General features: G+C 36.5%; 1 protein-coding gene across 1 annotated transcript in view; it reads left to right on the plus strand.

Moving 5' to 3' along the window:
* The window catches only part of GALNTL6 (polypeptide N-acetylgalactosaminyltransferase like 6), a 1,232,148-nt gene that overhangs the window by 517,495 nt on the left and 692,853 nt on the right, over window positions 1-21,800 (plus strand). The window lies entirely within an intron of this gene.

The raw sequence follows: 21,800 nt of genomic DNA on the forward strand, positions 1-21,800 counted from the left end.
ATATTCTTCTGTCTTCTATGGAAAATAAAAATACATCTCAATTACCTGAACTTTCCTATTTTAATTAGTTTAGAATCTATATTTAGAATACATAGATGCAAATAGGTATTTTAATATATTTAACCATAATTATAACAAAATCTAATGTGCATAGTGATAATGTCATAATCGCAGTGCAATACATCTGGAAAATTTCAAATACAAGTATAAGTATTTTGGAAAATTAGAATGAAGTAATAGAAGGAGGAGGTACAATCTAAGTTCCACTGTCAAGCCCAAGCTGGACTGCATGTTAGATATCACATATAGTATTAGAGCAAATACTGATTGTTGAAAGTTATTGCTTTTTTGCTTTCCTCTGTCATTGAAGAGTATTTTGTGTACTTAAATGAATGAGACAAACAAAAGATACCATTATTGTCTTTAAAGTGCATGAAAACTAAGATACTTATATGTATCTTAGTCAATTGGGGAGTTATAAATTTTTGTATTCTATGAGTAGCTTTAAATTATTTAATATTTTATTTTCAACTTTATTTTAAATTAAAATTAGATAAGGAACTTCATAACTTAGTTTTGTTCTCTTTTTAAATATTCATTTGAAGGATATGAAATTGCTGTTTTAATAGGACATTAATGACTGAATTTGACAATTTTACATAAATTAATCCTTAATTTTAAAGTCCTTGTATCCCTGGATTAAAAATTTATTGTAGGCTCATGTTTTAAACCAGTGCAATGAAAGACAGAGGAAAGCATCAGGTAGTGGATGAGCTGATCTGGCTTTCCAGTTGCTTACTCTGGAGGAAAATTCTACATGGTTGACTTAATATAGGTTTGGCATAGAAAAGAGATGCTTCTCTTTAAAGCAAAACTGTTGCAGCTCACCATTGTCACAAAGGCATGACTTCTTCAAGAAAAATAAATTGTACAGTTCATTTTATGGCAGATTATATCCCATGTATTTTCTTTGCAGACAGCTGTTTTGAATAGGATGTCATTTGTGTGAAACCATTTTATGGATGTTGGGCTTCAGATCTTGGACATGCATCACTTTCTCTAATGAAATAAAAAGTTATGGCTTATGATAATTCTTGTCAGTGAACCTCTCATTGAGAGTGTTAACAATACAGTGTTCTGGGTTTCATGCAGCAATTTGTAACACTCAATGATCTATCTTCTCTTAATTAAAAAAATAAATGCTTTGACACAATGCATAAAAAGCATAAACAAACCCTTATAATGTTTTACCTTCATTTTGAATTATATGCTTGCTTGGAAAACAATCTCAACATCAGTATCTCTCAGCAGTCAAGATTTTTGATAAGCTGACAAGTTTTGAAAATCACATTCATCCTCTTTATGAAATACATTATAACAAAAATTTCCTAATAAAGCATTGAATATTTTTATCAACTACAGAGTAATTCTATCTTAGAATGCTACGATGTTTAAGATGAGAGATTTGTAGGTAAAAATACAAGTCTAATATTTTATAGATGAGTAAAAATAGACTCAGAATAATAAGTCCAAAGTCACACGATGTGTTAATTTTATATGCTTAAATAAGGTTTAAAGAGAATTAAAACATACATTTTTCTCTCTATCTGCATGTTCCACACATGCAGTTTCAACTAACTGTGAATGAGCTGAAAATATTTTTTAAAAAATGTGAATGTACTGAACATATACAATTTTTCTTGTCATTATTCTCTAAACAATATTTACATATAATTTGTATTGCAGTAGGTAATATAAATAATTTAGAGATGCTTAATGTAAACAAAGGATGTGCATATTTTGTATGTAAATACTACATCATTTTATAATAGAGATATCAGCATTTACAGATTTTTGTATCCTAAAGAGTTCTGAGACCAATCTTCTTCATATATCAAAGGACAGTCGTACAACTTTTTTGTCTAAGTATTCAAATTTCTTCTTATCTGTAGTTCTTTTTCTTTTATTTCTTCAGATGAATAATTCTGAGTAACTGAAACAATTCTGATAACTATCTTTAATAAAATTATACAACAATTATATAGACACTCCAGATAATTGGATGTAATTTATTACCTATTTTTGCTTTAGGATCAGGACAATAATAGGAACCATAATTTCACTGTGTATATACACACAGTGAATTAGTGAATTAGAGAATTCATAAAAATAATCATGACTTGAATATACAAATTCCAGCATCCATAATGGCATTCAGGGCTGCAGGGGGCCAATCAGAAAGTTCTCCAGTCTTTTTAACATCCTGAAAGGTCCTCAAAGTAGTAAAATGGATCATAAAACAGAGTTAAATATGTTTCATATAGCTTCACAGGCTGATGTAAGGCAGAATTTATTGGGATGCCTTAATGGATTTGGGGCTGGCTCCTGGAAAGCATCTGATTCCATCTTTTGGATAAAGAATTAAATAACCTAAGAAGGCTGCTTCACTTCACCCGAAGAAAGACATTTTTGAGATGGGTCATGATGACGCAAATATCTTAAGCAGATGAGGGGGGCTGATGCTGTGATGTAGCAGGTAAAGCCCCATCCTGCAGTGCCAGCATCCCATATGGGCGCTGGCTCGAGACCCGCTGCTCCTCTTCCAATCCCATTCTCTATTCTGGCCTGAGAAGGCAGTGTAAGATGGCTCAAGTTCTTGGGCCCTTGCACCCATGTGGGAAACCCTAAGGAAATTCCTAGCACTTTGCTTTGGATCAGCACAGCTCCAGCCATTGCAGCCATTTGAGGAGTGAACCAGCAGATGGAAGACCTTTCTCTGTCTCTCTCCCTCTCCCCCTCCCTCTCTCCCTCCCTTCCTGCCTCTGCCTTTCAAATAAACAAATAAATATTATTTTAAAAAAATAAAAGAAAATTAGAGTTATATTTGCCCATAGAGAGGCTGGAGATGGAAGAAGTGAATGGAAAAATGTCTAACATTGGAGTAGATACTAAATACGTGTGTATCTTTTTTTATTGTTTTCTACCTTACTTCCCACAATCCAGATAAAAATTTCCACGTGGAATACATATTGATAGGCTGCTTGATACACTAGTGGCTATTTTACATCCAGGAAAGCTCTGACACCAACGTTGTAGCTCTTGAAACAACAACTAAGTGCTAGCAACTGAGAAGCTGATTGAGTTATGACAAAGTAAAGTTTAATTTTATATCCGGGATGAACTGTAGTTCTATCATTTGTAGTTTTGGCTTTTAAATATTCTATGCAAGATTATTAAGGCCACTTCCTACTTAATGGAGCCAGTTCAGATTTTAAAGAAATTTAATCATTTTTTTCACATTGAGTACTTTTTTTCTTTTGGTTTTGCCAATTGAAATAACTCCTCCCCCTCCCCCACCCCCTCCCCCTCCTCTTCCTCCTCCTCTTTTCTTTTTGAGAGAGAGAGAGAGGAACACACACTTATCTGCTGATTCATTTTCTTTTATTTTCTTTTTTTAAAAGATTTATTTTATTTATTTGGAAGACAGAGTTACAGTGAGAGGTGGCAACAGAGAGGTCTTCCATCCTCTGACTCACTCTCTAGATGGCCACAATAGCCAGAGCTGAGCTAATCCAAAGTCAGGAGCCAGGATCTTCCTCCGGTCTTTCATGTGGGTGAAGGAGCCCAAGGACTTGGGCCATCTTCTACTGCTTTCCCAGGCCATAGCAGAGAGCTGGATCAGAAGAGGAGCAGCCGGGGTTAGAACAGGTGTCCATACAGGATGTTGGTGCTTCAGGCCAGGGCTTTAACCTGCTGCACCACAGCACCGGCCCTGCTGGTTCATTTTCTTCATCCACTTAATGCCCATAAAAGTCTAAGACTGGGTGAATGATAAAACCAAGGCCCAGGAAGGCAACCCAGGTCTCCCAAGTTGGTGGTAGGAGCCCAGTCACTTGAGCCATCGCCAGGATTTCCAGGATCCGCATTAGCAGGGTGCTGCAGTCAGCAGCAGAGTCAGGAATATAACAAGCAGTCTGATAAAGGACGCAGACATCTTAGAACAAACACCCACCCTTCAGGCATCAGAATTAAATAAAAATTTTGATGAAGAAGAGGTTTATGTTTTATTGATCTGCTTATGTGTCTGTTCTTTTTACAATACTTATTGTCATAAAATTATAGACTCCTTCAACAGAAATATGAGAAGAAGCTCTGAGCCAAGTAATTGAAGACAGAATCATGAATTCAAGTCCAGATTGTGACATATAGGTCTTGGGACTTTGGAAAGGATTGGATATGAAGTGGGATTATAGAAGCAACATATGATTTCACTATTTTTAAGTTTCAAAAAAGGATCTTCAAAATGAAAAGAGTTGGGGAAAAAATCAGCCCCCCAAGATAGAGAGAGAAAGCCCATTAATCCATGAGTACTTCCAGTAAGTTCATGCTTTAAGCTCGAAACCATTGCAGCATGCTCAGAGAAAAATCATTTTTGTGCCATGAATAATTTTCATGAAATGATAATGAAGGAAGTAACTGTCGGAGACTAGAGTCAGAAAAGCTTTGTCTACATACAGAAAAAAGCAATTTCCCGATTCCTAATTCCATACACTTATTTTTGACCTTTGGAAAAATGCTAAACAGCAACACCAGTGTTTTTTTTTAAATCATCAGAGAAATAATCACTATGAATCAGCATGAGTTTCTTAAATTTTAGTCAAACATCATCTCTGCTGGAGCTTTGACTTCCATCCTCAGGTTCTCTTAGCAATAAGGCTTCCTCCCCAGCAGCATTGACTTTAATATAATGTCCAATAGAGCCCAGGCATAGAGCATGTGACATTTCCAGTCCAGTTCTATATATACCCACATTTGCTACAGAGTATCTGTGCCAAGATGTTGTGTATGTGCACACAGACAAAGCCACTTTGTCACATATATTTATGTAAGGTGAGATATGCATGAATAAAGGTAACTCCAGAGTAATACAGATATATCCAAAAGATGCCTTAGCAACATGACTCTCAGTGGTATGATAAAATAATGGGAGTCCCCTGGACATATGGATTTTTATTAACTGGTCAGTTTTTATTCTTTTTTTTCTTGATATGTTTTTATTTTTTATTTTTTATAAACTTCTATTTAATGAATATAAATTTCCAAAGTACAGTTTATGGATTACAATGGCTTCCCCCCTCATAACTTCCCTCCCACCTGCAACCCTCCCCTTTCCCGCTCCCTCTTCCCTTCATTCACATCAAGATTCATTTTCGTTTCTCTTTATATACAGAAGATCAGTTTAGCATATATTAAGTAAAGATTTCAACAATTTGCACCCACATAGAAACACAAAGTCAAAAATACTGTTTGAGTACTAGTTGTTGCTCCCCCACTCACAGAGGAACGACACCATCCTGGGTTAGCTGCTAGCCCACCCCCCCGCCTCCGCGGAGGGGCAGCACGCCCACCGCTTTCCCCGCTTCCGCGGAGGAGCGGCACACTGCTGGCTGGCTCTCTCAGGGGCTGCTCAAATGTTCCTCAGATGTTCCCCGGTGCATATTGTCTCTCTCTTCCTTTATAGTCCTCTTCCACCAACCCTAACTCTGCTACCCACACGCCAAGCACGCTGCTCTCCTCCAATCAAGGAGCAGGATCAGCTCCTGCCACTTGTTAGTCAAATTGGCGAGGCAGTTGCGTAGAAGTTGTTTGCTCTCTCTCAGCGCCATATCATGGGAGATCAGATGCATAGAATTAGTCCTAGTTCCAGTAATTTAGTCTAGTCTCAGTTGCTCCCCACACTAGTTATTGCATTAAATCAGAATGTACGTCACATTAAGGACAGAGATCCTACGTGAGGAGTAAGTGCACAGTGACTCCTGCTGTTGACTTACAAATTGACACTCTTGCTTATGGCATCAGTAATCACCCTAGGCTCTTGTCATGAGCTGCCAAGGCTATGGAAGCCTTTTAAGTTCACCAACTCTGATCATATTTAAACAAGTTGATAGTCAGAGTGGAAGTTCTCTCCTCCCTTCAGAGAAAGGTACCTCCTTCTTTGATGACCTGTTCTTTCCACTGGGATCTCACTCACAGAGATCTTTCATTTAGGTCATTTTTTTTTTTTTTTTGACAGAGTGTTTTGGCTTTCCATGCCTGAAATACTCTCATGGGCTTTTCAGCCAGATCCGCATGCCCTAAGGGCTGATTCTGAGGCCAGAGTGCTGTTTAGGACATCTGCCATTCTATGAGTCTGCTGTGTATCTCGCTTCCCAGTTTTTATTCTTTACTCTAAATCCTTATATAGCTGCATGAAGGCATGAGAAGAATCCATTAGCATGAAAATTCTATTGATTTACCTAAGTCCCATAAGTGACATGGTTGCCCTATAAAACTGTACACACCTCTTATCACAAAAGTGCTTCATTATGAATGAAAAGAAATTCCGAAGAGCAGCAAGTGTCATGAACGTATGATCCCTAATACCTAGATCTACAGTTACCTAGCTGTATCATAAGTAGCAGGCAATATGCCCAAGTGGAAAAAATTGAAAGGCACTAGCTCAGAACAATATACATATTCCATGTATACTTTCTTCTCATGGCAATTCCCTCTCACAGATAACCCATAGTAACAATAAATAAGGCCCACTGAATGGCTACTTCCTTGATTTTAGCCATATCATATATAGGAAACTATTGTCATCTATGGTGATATGAAAGATTTCAAAACTATCCTGTAATTTTGCATTCAAATGAAAAATGTTAAAGGAGTCCACCAACACTTTGTAATTCTGTCATACAGATGATGTGCTTTTCCTAAATGAATAGCTCCATTTCTCAGAAGTCATGAGGCTGCATTTATTAGTGACCACGGAACTGATGATTAAATCCTAAACTTAAGTCACCATCCATGGAGGAATCATGAGGTAGATTCCACCTAGAATAGAAAAGAAGTAGCTGAAATAAGAAAGAGACTATTGCTGTTTAGTGAGTAATTTACTTCAGGATTGTATGTGTTTCTATAACTATCAGAAACTCTAAGATATCAGTAGATAGCATTGAAAGGGAATAGCAAGGGGTACTTTAAATAATGTAGAACTTCAGTGCATTGGACTGTCATTTTAAAAAAAGCAAGTCTAGTATGTAAAATACTGAAGTTCAATTCTAGTTACCAAAGACTGAAATCTGTTGTAGCCAAAAGTAATAACTTTCAAATTCTACATATGATCTTTCATTCAGTTTCTGCAGCTTTTTCCTTATATTACATTCTCTTTCTTTATGATCTATTACATTATTGCCATTTGAAAGTTTTTAAATAATTTAAAATGTGATATTAATATTTTAACATATTATTTGATTTTTCCAAGAAAAAAGAAATTCAAGAAAGCAGAACATAGTAGATTTAATACAAAGAAGATCAGAACTTATCCATGAGCAATACTAGGAGAGTTTTACATTACATGAAATAAACATACTATTTACTTTGATTGAAAAATTATGATCCTTTGTAATTTTGAATTCTAAGAGCATGAATCTATTAACATTTGGAAAAAGATGGCCCTTCTTTCTTTAACACTGATCATCAGTAGCTTAATAGCACAGAATGGGATGAGAGATAGATATAGAATAAATTTAATCCATTGTCATATACAAATATTAAGAACTTTATTAAAACTATTTATACAGAAATATGCTTTCTAATTATCTTTAAACAAATTGTACCTAAAAAGATGCAAGAATATTAAATTAATGGACAGAGTAAGATAAAGTTCATAGATAGATGAAGAAGAAATAGGATTTTTTAATTTTTTTTAACTTTTATTTAATGAATATAAATTTCCAAAGTACAGCTTATGGATTACAATGGCTTCCCCCCCCCCAGAACTTCCCTTCCACCCACAACCCTCCCCTTTCCCACTCCCTCTCCCCTTCCATTCACATCAAGATTCATTTTCGATTCTCTTTATATACAGAAGATCAGTTTAGCATACATTAAGTAAAGATTTCAACAGTTTGCTCCCACACAGAAACATAAAGTGAAAAATACTGTTTGAGTACTAGTTATAGCATTAAATCTCAATGTACAGCACACTAAGGACAGAGATCCTACATGAGGAGTAAGTGCACAGTGACTCCTGTTGTTGACTTCACAAATTGACACTCTTGATTATGGCCTCAGTAATCAACCTAGGCTCTTGTCATGAGCTGCCAAGGCTATGGAAGCCCCCTGAGTTCACTGACTCTGATCATATTTAGACAAGGCCATGGTCAAAGTGGAAGTTCTCTCCTCCCTTCAGAGAAAGGTACCTCCTTCTTTGATGACCCGTTCTTTCCACTGGGATCTCACATGCGGGGATATTTCATTTAGTTTTTTTTTTTTTTTCCCCCAGAGTGTCTTGGCTTTCCATGCCTGAAATACTCTCATGGGCTTTTCAGCCAGATCCGCATGCCTTAAGGGCTGATTCTGAGGCCAGAGTGCTATTTAGGACATCTGCCATTCTATGGGTCTGCTGTGTATCTCACTTCCCATGTTGGATCATTCTCTCCCTTTTTTTCCAATTCAATTCCATCAAGGTGGCATGTACCAATGCCATCTCACCAGTCCCAGTGATCGTGTCTGCAAATACTAGCTGATAGAATAAAAAAAGGGAGAGAAATAGGATTTTTTTCTTTCAAACCAATTTTGATTCAAATTAAAACAGCAAATGTACAGTGTGTCTTCCCCCACATTAGACTACAAACTCCATGAGGGCTTATTTTTGTCTGTTTTTGTCATTTGCATATACCCATAAGCTAGAATATATAATAGTGGATACTTAATTAATACTTGCTAAATAAAAGATCATAAATAAAAATAAAGTTCCCTTTCATTTCTCACAAGCTGCTCTAGACCTCAGCTTCAATCCTTGTCTTGCCCTTCAACAGAGTCCTTCTTATGCATAACCTTGTGAATTTATCTGCAAACCAATGTGGGAAATCTTTTAAAACAAAAATCGTAATCTATAGAGTATATGCCTCCAAATTTTAACTTTTAAGTGAGAACAAAAGTTCATAGAGTACTATTAATTTGGTAAACGACAAAAATCAGACATTTTAAGAGCTTAAAAAGCTAGGCTGACCCACCTTTAGACATCCAGTATAATTGAAGACAATTTCAGCTTCCATTAAGAGCTTTGCTATGTACAGGCCCTGTCAAAAAAGTGAGATAAGTCTCATATCATTGTGAAAAAGGCAGCAATTCATCTACATTCATTTCAGCTTGAAGCCTGCCAGTGGGGGATATGCAATGGATAATTTGACAGCATGTGTTTTGGTGATTGTAATGGCTTATGGGGACTATCCAGTGTTCTCTTCCCCTCACTTCCTATTATTAGAAGTCATATTTCCATATTTCATACTGTATTACTAAAGGTTACATAGAAAACTACACATATAGTTTTTTGATTAATGCTTTTGTACAGATCTGGTTGACAGATTAAATAGATTAGTAAATTTGTATTTCAGATAAAAGTTCATAATTTCATTGGTTTTGTATACTTTGATTTGCCAAAGCTGGGAAATATATTTAGATACAAATTATAAAAACAATTATAGCTATTTTCATATATTAAACTTAAGAATCTAAATAATTTCTGATTGCTATTTGAAATTTTGTTTTGCCCCTTTTGAATTTTTCACTCTTCTTAGGGTGTTTTTAAAAAATTAACACCATTTTCAGATGTTAACTGATTAGCAAATTTAAGTGAAATGAAAAGACATAGGAAAGTTACCCATATATACTCACCAAGTACTTGAAAGCACCTATGAACTTTCCACTAAAGAACTGAATTTGTTTCTGAGATTGAGCTTTAATTTTTTTTAAGATTGATTTATTTATTTGGAAGTCAGAGTTACACAGAGAGAGGAGAGGCAGAGAGAGAGAGATCTTCCATCTGCTGGTTCACTCCCCAGATGGCCGCAACCGACAGGGCTGTGCTGATCCAAAGCCAGGAGCTTCTTCCAGGTCTCCCACACGAGTGCAGGGGCCCAAGGACTTGGGCCATCCCCATTGCTTTCCCAGGCCACAGCAGAGAGCTGGATTGGAAGTGGAGCAGCCAGGACTAGAACCAGTGCCCATATGGGATGCTGGCGCTTAAGTCCAGGGCATTAACCTGCTGCGCCACAGTGCTGGCCCCCAATATTAAGCTTTAATTAATATCCCAGGAATCCAAACAGAGACACCAAGTCCTTTAGAAATGTCATGATGGTCCTCAAACCTGTGAGGACTGTGTGTAACCCGGTAGACCCATCTTTTCTTTAATAAATGCATTTGTAATAGTGAAAATAAGCCAGGGATGAGGGAGATTATTCATCCAGACATTTTTCTCTCTCTGGCATTTGATTCTACTTGTTTACTTACAAATAAGCTGGTTATTTTCTTCCCATGTTGATCTTAGAAGAGGTGCTGGTTATGAGAATGTTAATAGTTTCATTTCTCTATGTTCACCCTAAGTAATGGTTAAGTTGAGGCTTTTCCTGAGATCTGACAGAATTGGTTTCAGTAGTTGAAGAGCTCAGGCATACTGAAACCATGGAAAATTCACTAAGGTAACAAATGCCTTCATAAGACCACGACACAGGCAAGTGTTCTGGAGATGGCTCTGATAACCCCAATGATGTAAGTTTGTTTTTATTTTGGATTTCCCCTCATGATCTATATTGGAAATGCTTTTAAATGCTATAAAAATGTCATTAAAGGCAGCTTAATCATTCTTATTAAATTCTAGCTTTTTAATATCTCAATTTTCTGACTTAACATGTCAGGAATTTGGGTTGCATTACATCTTTATTTTTTGAAATATATATTAATGATACAAATAGATTTCAGTTTAATATATTTTAAAAGATCTATCTATTTATTTAATTATTTGAGAAACAGAGTTACAGACAGGGAGAGAGAGAGGTCTTCCATTCACTGGTTCACTCCCCAAATGGCTGCAATGGCTGGAGCTGAGCTGATCCAAAGTCAGGAGAAAGGTGCTTCTTTCAGGTCTCCCACATGAGTGCAGGGACCCACGCACTTGGCCATCTTCTACTACTTTCCCAGGCCATGATAGAGAGCTGGGTTGGAAGAAGAGCAGCTGGAACATAAACCAACATCCACATAGAGTGCTGGTACTGAAAGCAGAGGTTCAGCATACTACTCTACAGCACCGGCCCCTTCCATTTCTTATTTCTATAAAAGAACAAAATTAAGTCTCCTTGAGTTATTAGTCAAGTTTTGCTACAGAAATCTTAACTTATACATGTGTTCTTCCAATGAAATACTAATTAACCCCTTGAGTTACAAATGTGTGGAAGTTATTTTAAGTTACCACAGAAGTTTAATGTAAATTTACTGTACTGCAGACTTCTAAAACATGATTCTTAACACCATTCAAGTTTTACACAACGACAGATTATAGTTTTTCACTCACTTTTTTCAATATTAGCTGGTCATAAAATAATCAAAATGAGTATTAGAAATCTCATTTTATTTCATCTTTGATTATGCATCTGTGAAGACAAAATACAGGAAAATAGTGTCTAATACTGAGCCATCTTTGCATTCTAAGATTAATCCCACTTGATCATGATAAGAAATCTTTTTAGTATGCTGTTGCATTTGTTTTTCCAGTATTTTGTTGATTATTTTTGCATTGATGTTCATCGAAGATATTGGCCTGTATCTTTCTTTTTTCTTATTCTTTTGTCCTTGTTCAGTTTTGGTACCAAGGTAATGTTGGTCTTATAGAATCAGTTGGAAAAAAAAAAAAAAAAAACTCTGTTCTTTTTTTTAATAATAATAATTTGTATTTACTCTTCTTAAATGTCTGGTAGAGTTCAACAAAGAAGTCATTTGGACCTGGGTTTTCACTTAATGAAATACATTTTATAGGGCTGGCACCATGACTCACAAGGTTAATCCTCCACCTGCAGTGCTGGCATCCCATATGGGCACCGGGTTCTAGTCCCAGTTGCTCCTCTTCCAGTCCAGCTCTCTGCTGTGGCCCTGGAGGGCAATGGAGGATGGCCCAAGTGCTTGGGCCCCTGCACCAGCGTGGGAGACCAGGAAGAAGCACTTGGCTCCTGGCTTCGGATCGGTGCAGTGCCCACCAGAGTGGCCATTTGGAGAGTGAACCAACGGATGGAAGACCTTTCTCTCTCTCTCTCTCTCTCTCTCTCTCACTGTCTATAACTCTACCTGTCAAAAAATAAAGACATTTCATACTGGATTCCATCTCTTATTATTTGTCTGGTTAAGTATTCTATTTCTTCATGATTCAATCTTGATAAGCTGTATGTAAAAGGCTGTATTTAAAATTTCTTTAAACAAATTAAAATACAAATACAACATACCAGAATCTATGGATACAGCAGAAGCAGTAAATAAGGAATTTTAAAATAACAAGTACTTAAACCATAAAAGCAGAAAAATCTCAAACAGACAAGATCGGGCGCGTTCAGGGTGGTATGGCCGTACTCAGAGGGCTTCCATAGCCTTGGAAACTCATGACTGGAGCATAGGGAGATTACTGATGCCATAGACAGGAGTGTCAATTGGTAAAGTCAACAACAGGAGTCACTGTGCACTTACTCCTCATGTAGGATCTCTGTCCTTAATGTGCTGTGCATTGAGATTTAATGCTATAATGAGTACTCAAACAATATATTTCACTTTGTGTTTCTATGGGGGTGCAAACTGTTGAAATCTTTACTTAATGCATACTAAACTGATCCTCTGAAAAAAAAAAAAAAGAAATTATCAACTCCCAACTTGACTGTCACTGGGATTAAACATGACAATAGGTCTGATCTGATTTCATCATCATTTAAAAAAAATCATCTATTATTTTTCACTTTATGTTTCTGTGTGGGAGCAAACTGTTGAAATCCTTACTTAATGTATACTAAGCTGATCTTCTGTATATTAAGATAATCAAAAAATGAATCTTGATGTGAATGGAAGGGGAGAGGGAGTGGGAAAGGGGAGGGTTGTAGGTGGGAGGGACAGTATGGGGGGAAAGCCATTGTAATCCATATGTCGTACTTTGGAAATTTATATTCATTAAATAAAAGTTAAAAAAAAATCTCAAACAATTTATTGTTATATTGAAAGAACTAAAATAGCTAGCAAAAACCCAATCCAAAATCCTCACCCTGACGGTTGATGAGCAACTTAATACGTTATCCCTCTTAGTATTTTTTTTGTTTGTTCTACTTAATACTTTTGGTTGAATACTGTAATCAATACACAATTCTTCTTAAGTGCTGAAACTTAACTGAAAAGTGATCGCTGCTAAATATAAGAGTGGGAATAAGAGAGGGAGGAGATGTGCAATTTGGGACATGCTCAAGCTGACTTACCTCAAACGGTAGAGTTAGAAACATACCAGGGGATTCGAATTCAATCCCATCAAGGTGGCATGTACCAATGCCATCTCACTAGTCCCAGTGGTCAATTTCTGTTCACAATTGATCATAATGATAGGACTAAGAACCAAAGGGATCACATAAACAAGACTAGTGTCTGCAAATACTAGCTGATAGAGTAAAAAAGGGAGAGAATGATCCAACATGGGAAGTGAGATACACAGCAGACCCATAGAATGGCAGATGTCCTGAACAGCACTCTGGCCTCAGAATCAGCACTTAAGGCATGCAGATCCGGCTGAAAAGCCCATGAGAGTATTTCAGGCATGGAAAGCCAAGACACTCTGGGGGAAAAAAAAAAAAAAAAAAAACTAAATGAAAGATCTCCGCGAGTGAGATCCCAGTGGAAAGAATGGGTCATCAAAGAAGGAGGTACCTTTCTCTGAAGGGAGGAGAGAACTTCCACTTTGACCATGGCCTTGTCTAAATATGATCAGAGTCAGTGAACTCAGGGGGCTTCCATAGCCTTGGCAGCTCATGACAAGAGCCTAGGGTGATTACTGATGCCATAAACAAGAGTGTCAATTTGTGAAGTCAACAACAGGAGTCACTGTGCACTTACTCCTCATGTAGGATCTTTGTCCTTAGTGTGCTGTACATTGAGATCTAATGCTATAACTAGTACTCAAACAGTATTTTTCACTTTATGTTTCTGTGTGGGAGCAAACTGTTGAAATCTTTACTTAATGTATGATAAACTGATCTTCTGTATATAAAGAGAAACGAAAATGAATCTTGATGTGAATGGAAGGAGAGAGGGAGTGGGAGAGGGGAGGGTTGCGGTGGGAGGAATGTTATTGTGGGGAAGTCATTGTAATCCATAAGCTGTACTTTGGAAATTTATATTCATTAAATAAAAGTTTAAAAAAAATTCTATTTTAAACCTATGTAGTATATATTGTACTCTAAATAAATTGAAAGAAATTTTATGTAAGAAGTTATCAACAAAGTGACCATTTGTTCTAGCAGTTAAGACATCAGTTAAGAGAGTCACGTTCCATATCAGAGTGACTGGATTAATTTCTCACAGCCGCATCCTAACTCCAGCCTCCTGTTAATGCAAATTGGAGGCAGCAGAGATGGCTCAAGTAGTTGGATTCCTAACACCCACCAGGGAAACCTGGATTTAGTTCCTGGCTGCAGGTCTCATCCCAGCCTCCAGTGTGGCAAGACCCTAGGCAGTGAACCAGCAGATGGATGGGAGTTCCCTACTTCTATGTCTCTCTTTCTGCCTCTCATACACAAAAAACTCATCAACAACATTGTATATAGGTCTGATCTGATTTCATCATCATTTAAAAAATCATCTATTATTTTTCACTTTATGTTTCTCTGTGGGAGCAAACTGTTGAAATCTTTACCTAATGTATGTTAAACTGATCTTCTTTATATAAAGTGAGTACTAGCCTGACAGTAGAAGCCTTTGGGCTTTATCAGGTGTTAGGTCTTACAGTGTCAGGCCCAGCTCTGAGCCTTAAGGAAAAGTCCGAAATTCCTGTTCCTGCCTGTCCTCCAGGGACTGGAGTCTTACTCCACTGTTTGCCAAAGGTCAAGGAAGTCTTCGTTCAGGCAGTTCCTTCATCACCTGGCTAAGGAGGTCCAAAGACTTGGTCATCCAGTTCACGTTGGGTATAGGGTCCCATGGATCTTATGCAGCACTGTGTTTTGTTTTGTTTTGTTTTGTTTTGTTTTGTTTTGTTTTGGCAGCCTGGTAACTGGGTTTCAAGTTTCAGGTCTGAACTTAATTCCTTCTCCCTCACCTAAGCTGGAGGCATCTGTCTCCACACTCTAGTGCTTGGAAGTGGACAAGGGGTGGTGTAGACAATTCTTTTTTTCCTGGATTTTCTCATTATAATAAACCAAGAATTGTGGTCTCTCACCTGGCTTCCTTGCTCTTATGACCTGGTGTATGAATAGTTGTTAAAATTACTCAGTGAATAGAAAACCACTGGAGAGTTTTAGCCACCATCTTTGGCTTAGGAATTTTTTTGTTTTTATTATAGGGATGTTTTGAAAAGAATGATTACAAAATGCTTATAGATGAGAAAAATATGGTCCAGTACTGTGACTCTGAAACTACTTTTTCAGTCATTTTTAACGAAAAATGTCACTCAAGTAACATACTATATGTATTATGATATGAAATTCAATTATTGAAATTATTACACTTGACAGTTGCATAGCCCAAGTACAGTTCTGAGGAATTGATAATGATTCTTGAGAACTGTACAGTGAAGTACGTGGAAGGAGAACTTGACCTGCTCTATTTCTTCATACACACAGTGAATAAAATGAGACTACCAGCATCCAGAGATTGCTAGGAGGATGAAAGGATAGCATCTGTTTAGTTTGTAAACAATTAAGTAAAAAGCTAATGTTAATTCATTAATACAAATTATTTATTTATCTTGAAAATATAGGAAAGTAAACAAGGAATTATTGAAATGCAAGTGATTTGTTGAACTTCAAGTAAAATATACTTTGAGATAAAATAAAGATTTGGGTTTGTTGCTTTTTATTATATCAGAACTAGAAAGGACTATAATAATTTATAGCTACTGTTTGAAAAATTTTTTTGTATCCTAGTACCTTAATATTTAGTAACAACGTAAATTATGAGGTTTTTTTTTTTTTTTTTTTTTGACAGGCAGAGTGGACAGTGAGAGAGAGAGACAGAGAGAAAGGTCTTCCTTTTTGCTGTTGGTTCACCCTCCAATGGCCGCCGTGACCAGCATGCTGTGGCTGGCACACTGCACTGATCCGATGGCGGGAGCCAGGTACTTATCCTGGGCTCCCATGGGGTGCAGGGCCCAAGCACTTGGGCCATCCTCCACTGCACTCCCTGGCCACAGCAGAGAGCTGGCCTGGAAGAGGGGCAACCAGGACAGAATCCAATGCCCCGACCGGGACTAGAACCCGGTGTGCTGGCGCCGCAAGGCAGAGGATTAGCCTAGTAAGCCGTGGCACCGGCCCAAATTATGAGTTTTATAACATACATTGTGAAGAAAATATATTACATATACAACAGTTTAAAACATGTATATTATAGCCAAAATGCTTGGAAATATATATCTCTGAGAGGTTGTACATTATGAATTAGATGAAATTAATGCTCAGCTTTTATTTACATGAATATGATTATAGAAAACACATTTTCTTAAATATTTTATGCTTATCTTCCTGCTGGTTTCATGTCAACTCTTTCAACATTCAACACCAGAATGGGTCATTTAGAATGGGTGTTGTTTTGGTGGAATTTAATTTGTAGGTTATATATTTTTTTTCCAAAATGCAAAGACATACACTTAAATTTAGTTGAAAATGGAAAAGAGCATTATTACTCTTTACTATCGTCAGTTAGTGTAAATGATTTACTTATTGGGATTTAAGGACAAATAAAAGCTCTTCCTTAAAAGTGTACTAGAATTGGTAAAATATATATTCTATAATTTAAAGTGAAAGAATGTCATAGTGTATTGTGATCACATTCCATTATTTGTTTTGTTCAACACAATGAAGACATTTAGAACATTTCATCCCAAAGTAATCATGGCTTCTTTGTTGACATTCTATTTCTCAAATGTTTATTTTTTTCTGTTTTTTTCAACATTATGCTTATGAGAATGTGTGTGAAAATAATTTATTCTTACACCAGTTAAATTAAAGGGATAGTCAGAAAAATATGACTATCAAATTAGCAGTTTGTGCTCCTGTCATACTTTGGACTGTGGATTTTATTCAACCGTGCTATTAGGCAAGCTTTGTGAATTTAATCATTAGAATTTTTAAAGGCATTCTAATGTTACCAGTATTTCATAAAACAAAGTGAAATGGACTTTGAATATTATACTGTGTTTATATCATTTTAATTTTCTCTAGGAAATTGGTTAAAGAACTTGAAGCTGCTGCTCTGCATGAAACATAATTGATTGATTTAAACTTAGTTCCTGTCTTGGCATGAAAGCTTAATTGAAGTATAAATCACTTACAATAAAATTCACCATATTTGGGTGGGCATCTTATAAAGTGGTTAGGTCACTGCTTGGAACATCAACATTCCCTATCAGAGTACCTGGTGTGTGCCCTGGTCTTCTTCCTGGTGATGCTGACCTGGGAGGAGGGAGCAGATGGTGGCACAAGTATTTGGATCACTGCTCCTTGTGTGGAAGAGCTGGGTTGAGGTCCAGACACCTGGCTTCAGCCTGGACTTGCTGTGAATGTTGTGGGCATTTGAATAGTTGGTCAGATGTAAGATCTCTGTCTCTCTGTCTCTATATCTTCGGCATTTCAAATCGTAAGGAAAAACTTTTTAATTTGAAAATAAAAATTGCAAAAAATACCATGTTAAAGTACAGAATTCTGTGATTTTTTTACAATATTCACAGAATTATGTAACCCTCCAAATTTAGAATGTTTTTGTCATCCCATAAGGAAATTCCATACCCATTAGCAGCCACTCCCCATTTTCCCGTCCCCCATTTCTGCTAACCAATAATCAACCTTCTGTCTCATTGGATTTGCTTGTATTCCTTATTTTATATAAAGGGAATGATACCATATATGGTCTTCTGTGGTCCTCTTTCCTTCATCACAATTTTGTAAGGTTCATCCATATTGTAACATGTATCTTTGCTTCATTATTTATTGAATTAATAAATAAGGTTTTATTGCATGTATATACTACATTCAAGTTTATTGATTCATCAGTTGATAGACTTTTGGATTATATCTGCTCTTTATTAACAATTGTAAAATTATGAATATTGATTGAACATTGATGTGCAGATAACTATGAGGACATGTCATATTCTTCTTAGTATACTTGTGCATTCTTAGGAGTCAAATTGTAGGGACATATGATAACTTTATATATAACATTTTGGGAAACTGCCAAACCATATTGCAAAATGGCTGCTTTGGTTTTTTTCTCAGAAATCTTTTATTCAATGTATACAAACATCATGAATTTCATAAATACAACTTTAGGAACAGAGTGATTCTTCCCACTGTACCCGCCCTCCCACCAGCACTAAGCACCTCCACCCTTCTCCCTCCTCCCTTTTTTGTACCCATTCTTATTTTTTACTAAGATCTATTTTCAATTACCTTTATTTATTTATTTATCTTATGTATTTTATTTGAAAGGTAGAGTTACAGAGAAGCAGAGACAGAGAGAGAAAGAGAGGGGGAGAGAGAGAGTCTTCCATCTGCTGTTTCACTCTTCAGATGGCTGCAATGGCTGGAGCTGTGCTGATCTGAAGCCATGGTCCAGGAGCTTCTTCCAGGTCTCCCACGCAGGTGCAGGGGCCCAAGCACTGAGGCCATCTTCCACTGCTTTCTCAGGACATAGCAGAGTGCTTGATCAGAAGTGGAGCAGCTAGGACTCGAACTGGTTCCCAAATGGAATGTTGACACTGCAGGAGGTGGCTTCACCCATTATGCCACAGTGCCAGCCCCTCAATTAACTTTATACACATAAGATTAATTGTATACTAAGTAAAGAGTCCAAAAAATAGTATGAAAATAAAAACTGTTCCTCAACAGTTGAGACAAGGGCTGTTCAAAGATATTACATCTCAAAGTGTCAATTACACTTCTATAGACTGCCTTTTAGGTGTTCTATTAGTTTGCACAGATTAGGGAGAACATATGGTATTTGTCCTTTTGGAACTGGCTTATTTCGCTAAGTATGACATTTTCCAGTTTCATCCATTTTGTTGCAAACTGCAGGATTTCATTTTTTTTTACTGTTGTGTAATATTCCATGGTGTATTATTCCATAATTTATTTATCCAGTTTTCAGTTGACAGACACTTTGGCTGATTCCATTTTTAGCTATTTTGAATTGAGCTACAATGAACTTGGGGGTACTAATAACTCTTTATATACTGATTTTATTTCCCTTGGATAAATTCCCAGCAGTAGGATTCCTGGGTAATACTGTAAGTCTATATTCAGATTTCTATGGTATCTCCATCCTGTCTCCACAGTAAACCTGTTTGAGTCCTTTGTTTATTTTATTGTTGTTGGGATCCGTGAGCTCTATTTATATTCTGATTATTGATCTTTTATCAGTTATATGGTTCGCAAATATTTCTTCCCATTTTGTTGGTTGCTGTTTCACTTTGCTGTTTATTTTGCAGTACAGAAGCTTCTCAATTTGATGTAATCCCATTTTTCAGTTTTGGCTTTGATTGCCTGTGCCTCTGGGTCTTTATCAAGAACTCTTTGTCTATGCCAATGTCCTGTAGGGTTTCCCCAATATTCTTAATAATTTTATGATTTCAGGTCATAGATTTATATCGTTGATCAATTTTGAGTGGATTTTATATAAGATATAAGGTAGGGATCTTGCTTCATAATTCTGCATCTTGATATCCAGTTTTCCCATCACCATTTGTTGAAAGGACTGTCCTTATCCAGGGATTATTTTAGCTCCTTCGCCAAAGATAAGTTGGTTGTAGATGCATGGGTAATTTCTGGAGTTTCTATTCTGTTCCATTAGTCTACCCATCTGTTTTTGTACGAATACCAGTTGTTATGATTATAACTACCATATAATATGTCTTGAAATCTTGTATTGTGATGCCTCTGGCTTTGTTTTTGTTGTGTAAGATACCCAGGTGAATTTCAACATCATTTTCTCTATATCTGAGAATGTCCTTGCTGCTTTGATTGGTATCATTGAATTTGTAAATCGCCTTTGGTAGTATTGACATTTTGATGATATTGATTCTTCCAATCCATGAACATGGAAGATTTTTCCATTGCTTTTGTCTTCAACTATTTCTATATTTAATGTTTGTAATTCTCATCATAGAGCTCCTTAATGTCCTTGGTAAAATTTATTCCAAGGTATTTATTTGTAGCTATTGTGAATGGAATTGATCTTAGAAGTTCTTTCTCAACCATGGCACTATCTGTATATACAAAGCCTATTGATTTTTGTGGGTTGATTTTATATTTTACCACTTCAGCAAACTCTTCTATGAGTTCCAATAGTCTCTTAGTGGAGTCTTTTGGATCCCCTATATATAGAATCATATTTGCACATAGGAATAGTTTGACTCCCTCCTTCCAAGTTTGTATCCCTTGTGTTTCTTTTTCTTGCTAATGACTCTGGTTACAACTTCCAGGACTATACAGAACAGCAAAGGTGAGAGTGGGCATTCATATCTGGTTCCAGATCTTATTGGGAATGCTTCCAACTTTTCCCCAATTTGATAGGACGCTGGCTGTGGGTATGTCATTCATTGTGTCAAGGAATATTTCTTCTATATCCAATTTACTTAAAGTTTTCATCATAAAAGTGTATTGTATTTTATCAAATGCTATCTACATCTATTGAGATAATCACGTTTTTTGGTCTTCAGTTGGTTAATGTGATGTGTCACATTGATTGATTTGCAAATGTTGAACCCTTCCTGCACACCAGGGATAAATACCACTTGGTCCTGATGAATGATCTTTCTGATGTTTTGTTGGATTCAATTGGTTAGTATTTTGTTGAAGATTTTTGTGTATATGTTCATCAGGGAAATTAGTCTGTAGTTCTCTTTCTATGTTTTATCATTTTCGGGTTTAGGAATTAAGGTGATACTAGCTTCATAGGAGTTTTGGAGGATTCTCTCCCTTTCAATTTTTTTGAATAGCTTGCATAAAATTGGAGTTAGTTCTTTAAATTTCTGATAGAATTCAGCAGTGAAGCCATTGGATCCTGGACTTTTCTTTGTTAGGAGAGTCTTTATATCTGATTCAATTTCTATCTTGGTTATGGGTTTGTTTAGGTTTTCTATGTCTTCATGGCTCAGTTTAGGTAGGTTGTATGTGTCCAGGATCTATCCATTTCTTCCAGATTTCCTGATTTTCTTAGTATTCAACTCTTTGTAGTAATTTCATTTTTTTATTTTAAACATTTATAAATAAATATTTTAACCATTTATAAATAAATATAAATAAAGAGAGAGAAGGAGAGGCAGAGAGAGAGAGGTCTTCCATCTGCTGGTTCACTCCCCAGTTGGCTGCACTGATCTGAAAGAAAGGAGCTAGGAGTTCCTTCTGGATCTCCCATGCAGGTATAGGGGCCCAAGTACTTGGGCCATCTTCTACTGTTTTTCCAGGCCACAGCAGAGAGTTGGATCATAAGTGGAGCATCCAAAACTCAAACCAGCGCTTATATGGGATGCTGTCACTGCAGGCAGCAGCTTTACCTGCCACAAACCAGCCCTTGTAGTAATTTCTGATGATTATTTTTATTTCCGTGGTGTCTGTTGTTAGCTCATTTTTCATTTATGATTTTATTGATTTGGGTCTTCTCCCGCTTTTTTGGTTACTTAGACCCTAGATGTGTCATTTTTTTTTATTTATTCAAAACACCAGTTTTGTTTTGCTGAACTTTTACTATTTTTT

This window comes from Oryctolagus cuniculus, chromosome 2, assembly GCF_964237555.1.
Source record: "Oryctolagus cuniculus chromosome 2, mOryCun1.1, whole genome shotgun sequence".
Classification (NCBI taxonomy): Eukaryota; Metazoa; Chordata; class Mammalia; order Lagomorpha; family Leporidae; genus Oryctolagus; species Oryctolagus cuniculus.